This window comes from Eucalyptus grandis, chromosome 2 (assembly GCF_016545825.1).
Source record: "Eucalyptus grandis isolate ANBG69807.140 chromosome 2, ASM1654582v1, whole genome shotgun sequence".
NCBI lineage: Eukaryota > Viridiplantae > Streptophyta > Magnoliopsida > Myrtales > Myrtaceae > Eucalyptus > Eucalyptus grandis.
In genome coordinates, this window is record NC_052613.1 from 13018584 (window position 1) to 13023211 (window position 4628).

The window sequence follows — 4628 nt, forward strand, 5'->3', positions numbered from 1 at the left end:
TGATTGAATTGATAAAAGTGTAATTAATTTATGATTTTTCGATAATTTTTCAAGGAGACAGGGAGAACTTATTTCTTGCTTTTGAAAATTAGGGTTCGTGGGGGTTCGTTTGATTTGTTCCTGTCCCTTGAAACTTTCAAAAGTTTTGATGGAACGTTTGTCAGCCCAGCTTTTGTTTAGGCTTCCACATGATCGGCCTCTAGTGGGTCGTCTTGCTTTGATGGCTTGTGGTGGGACTAATATTACCAAACCCCCCCTCCTTTCCCCAGTCCCTAAATCCTCACCGAATCTTTTCCATTCCAATTACACGCCTTTTAAGGTCCTGTCTTTCCCACAACCCCACTTTTACTGCACACAAATGTTTTGACCAGGGCCGAAGATTTTCTTGTGCACGTGAGAATTCGTGGCTCTTCCATCCAATGGGTATGACGTCCACTTCGCAATTAACGTCATGATATCTTGAACAGGTACGATTAGCTGTTGAACAGCAGCTAATCGTTGCTGTTCACTAAGTGGGAACTGCTCATAGATTATTTTTTAAAGTGTACAAATAAGTTTAGTTACACAATGTAATTTCTCATGTCATCAAAACAAAACCTAGCCCTCAATTGACCTCACCATATTTCTCTCCTCTAGTATGGTGTTCGCATTCGTTGATGTTGTTAGTCACTTCCACATTGCTTGCTCGCTGCTGTCGGTGGGGGTGGGGTTGGGTTGGGGTAAGAGGTGGATGGTGGTGGCCTCAATGCAGCTACCATGCGAAGATGACGATGGCAATGTCATGCTAATGAGAGGTAATGTCTATGTAATGAAAGAAAATCTATCTTAATCCCTATATTAATAAAAACTAGGTTAAAAAATTGAAAAATCTGATAAATATTTTCACCATTATATCATGCCAAATAAGATAATGTCTTCCTCAAGTCTAGAATAGCTTGATGGAAGAGAAGCAATCCCACTTTTGTTAATTAATTACTTATCCAAATTTAAAGCAAAATCATAAAGTCTTGTTTTTTTTTACTGATCATTCCTCGGCTTATCTAAAGTCTTGTGTCAAAAGGCATGTGATAATATATTTTTATTAGGAAAATTATCAAAAATTCTTAAACTTATTGTAGTTGTGTCAATTCAATCATAAAATTATTTTTTGGCCACTTGAGTCCTAAACTTTTACAATTGTGCCCAGATCAGTCTATTGGGCCAAAATTGATCGATCGATGCTAACGTGGCCAGCGGCGATGCTGGCAATCTTTATTCTAATAATTTTTTATTAATTTTTTATCTTTTTTCCTTCTCCCTCCTCCCTCCTTCTTCCTTGGCTTTGGCGACCGGCCAGCCCTCCTCTCTGGCCCATTGCTAGAGCCAAAGGAAGAAGGAGGGAGGAGGAGGGAGAGCGAGGAAAAAAAAAAAGAAAAGAAAAAAAGATAAAATATTATTAAAAAAAAAAGGTTTCCGGTGTCGGCCAGCTACCACATCAACACCGGTCGACCGATTTTGATCAGATGGACTTATCTAGAATAATTATAAAAATTTTAGGATTCAATTGGTACCAAAAAAAAAGTTTAAGACTGAATTGACGCAATTGCAATAGGTTTAGGAATTTTTTGGTAATTTTTCCTATTTTTAACGTGAATAGAAATTACCTCAATATGTGCCACAATTTTCTTAATGTGTGACTAACATAGTTTGAAGTTATGCATTATCGAATTAATGACTTTTTGTCTGAAAAAAATCATTAAAAAGCATGGACCATAAAGTTACCCTCTTTCTCATTAATCACCGAGCCGTAAATAGTGCAGTTGGTCCGAGTTTTTATGTAGGCATTGCATGCCCGCGCACTAAAGCAAGAGTCCTTTAATTTGTATTAATAGTTTTCCTCTCCGCAGAGAAAAAGTGAAAGAAAGCAAGTCATCCTCAAGCGCAAGGGAATGTAGTCAAGTACTTCAAAATAAACAATGAGTGTATATAAGCAAATCCCAAGCTCCATTCAATGCAGCTCGCCAGGTAAAGCTACGCGTTGGATTCTCTCTCTTATAGTAATATTCTGTTGGAGAAAATCGCGCATAGGCATGCAAAGTTTTCGCGAATCCCGATGAATATAAGCAATAGGATGCACCGTGCCTGAGTAAGCTCTTCCAGTGTCAAGACTTTGTGGCAAAGCCCTTGTCTTTCCACTTTTGTTAAAAATCCTTATTTTATTATGTCAAAGCGAACTCGGAAACATAAAGAATCCGAGGCTACTGCAAATTGGAAGCTATTGATTTCGTTTAGATTTTTTTTCCCACCAAAAAAAACCATACAGTGAGAAGCAACCGTGAAGAGAGAGAGAGAGAGGGAAGGAAGACGAGTTGGTTCCCTTTTGTGGGTGCAGTTTCTTATTTATTATGAGACTGCTCGGTGAGGGCTCGGCCTCTGTACCACGTGTTGAATTGGGTCAGCTTTTTATAATCGAAAGGAGCATGAAAGGAAAGAGATAGAAGTGAAGGATAAAGATATGCAGGAAATGAAGGGGAAGTGCGATAGTAGTGGTAGCAATGGAGATGTTAAGAAGAAGAGGTATATTTTCACATGGTCTCAACAGGTTCCTTTTCTTGCCTCTCTCCGCAACTGCTCATTTAGCCTCAAGGACCGTGATATTATCATTTCCTTCTCTAGAATTTTGCTTTTGGTTTCTTTTTCAAAATTTGATTAAATGGGACTCATACGTAGGAGGATGATATACTGCGTGACCAGATTACAATTCACGGAACAGACAAGTATGAGCTCTCTTTCTTTCTCCCCAGCAAATGCGTTTAAGTTCTTATAATGTGTTCTTATTTGCAGCTGGGTGATTATCACGTCTTTGTTCAAGGACAAGGCGAGGTGATTCAGGAGAAGGTTCGTTTTTCCTGTTACTAATTGAACTATTCGTCTCTTCCAGCTATTCTCGGTGTTGTGTCTGGTTTGATATTGATGGAAAGTAAAATATGTGATGCAGACGGTATACATACTTGAATTCTGATCTCAAAACGGGTGGATGGTCGCCTGCAATTGTACCATGAATATAGAGAAAAGCAAGACATACAGAGGTAAGCAAAACGTTGGAGGTTTTGATATCGCCATAAATGACAGGCTTGGGTTGTGAATGAAGATGATCCAAACCTCTAGCAGTCCCAATCACGATTTTGATTCTTGTTCTCCAACTTAGCTCCTTGCGTTTTCTGTTATTCCAGTGAAGCATGTAGTCAAATTGGGTTCTTTAGGTTTGGAATCATGCGCAGAATTGCAAATATATACTGGCTTTATGAAATTTCATTCACCTTCCTCTCATTCATAGAGTCCTCATTGCTTGGTCCTTACCTCTTAATAACTCATCTTCCAAGCTCCCCTTAGCCATAAACTCATATACTACAATTCTGTGCTCATTGTCGCTGCAGTACCCTACGAGCTTCACGAAATTTACTGATTCAATTCGCTCAAGAAGTCAGTTCAGTCTGCAAGCACAACATTGAGCTGATTACAGAAAGAGAGCGGGTATGTTTGTGTCAAAGCATTTGAATATTGCAATATAATGTTTTCATCTAACAATTTATACTTTTAGAATACTCATAACTTTCGTACAAAATTTGAGAGAGAGAGAGAGAGCATTAAGCTAACCAGCCATTCATCTTGACCTAGTGGTCCCTTTAGCCGGAGCCTCTTCACAGCGATTGCCATGCCCTCATTTGGTTTAGCCGTGTTCATGGTGTGATCGCCAAAACCACCGTCTCCGATGAAGTTGTTGCCACTGAACTTGTTCGTGGCATCCTTCAACACGTCATAGCAAAAGCAGTGAAGCCAATATAGATGGAACACCTCATCCTTCTTGTTCAATGGGCAATCATCATGTCGTTGCCAACCTCGTGAATAGGCATACCAATTTCCATCCATATCCGTTTTGAAATATCAAGTGCAAATCAAGTTTGAGGTAAGACAAAACTGGAATTACCAAAGCCGGCCAGTCGCCAATGGGATGTGTGCATTTCATTTCATCAGAAAGGTGTTCGGTACTCTTTTACAAGCCCTTGAATGCGTGAGTCGAAGAAAGATTTATGAGATATGCAAACAATTAGCACGTAGTGTAACTGTCATCAAGACAAGAAATAAGCTGGCCTTTGAGCGCCCGACGAGAAGAAATGGATGGCCTTCTGTGATCTTGAAGTGGCAAACCATGTCGTTCATTCTCGCTGCTCTTTCCTACACCAAGATGATTAAATTGCAATTCCAATTGTCATGAATAGATAAAGAAGAGATCCAGTAAGTAAATTGAAATCCAACTTTACGTGGAAAAAAAAAAGATACCCTTTTGAGATTTTGATGAAATTGACGGCATTCTCCTTTGTTTCAATTTAGGTTTTTCATTTGGGAATGAAGTTTGCCGTGCACCCTCTGATTTAACGTAATAAAGTACCAAGACTAATCAATATGAGATGAAGTTCAGCTAATAATTTTCAACTTTGGAATGAAAATTTCGTTTCAAGATGAAAAAGAATGAAGACAAACCTGTGGAATTTTGAACTCGTGGATCAAAAGCCATCAAACATGCGACTCACATATTCTAAAGATCTTGTGAATGAACTTTGTGGGAATGGACTACGTGGAACTTGGTA

At 39.0% G+C, this 4628-nt stretch overlaps 1 long non-coding RNA gene across 2 annotated transcripts; it reads left to right on the plus strand.

Annotated features, from left to right (window-relative positions):
- The first annotated feature begins 2448 nt into the window (after positions 1-2448).
- LOC104422306 lies at positions 2449-3903 on the plus strand. 2 transcript variants are annotated; one of them, XR_005547115.1, is made up of 5 exons: positions 2449-2756; positions 2824-2877; positions 2978-3068; positions 3417-3513; positions 3658-3903. It is a non-coding gene; the product is annotated as an uncharacterized LOC104422306 (long non-coding RNA). The 2 variants fall into 2 exon arrangements; XR_005547114.1 differs by lacking the exon at positions 3658-3903 and having other exon boundaries at positions 3417-3564.
- The last annotated feature ends 725 nt before the right edge of the window (positions 3904-4628 follow it).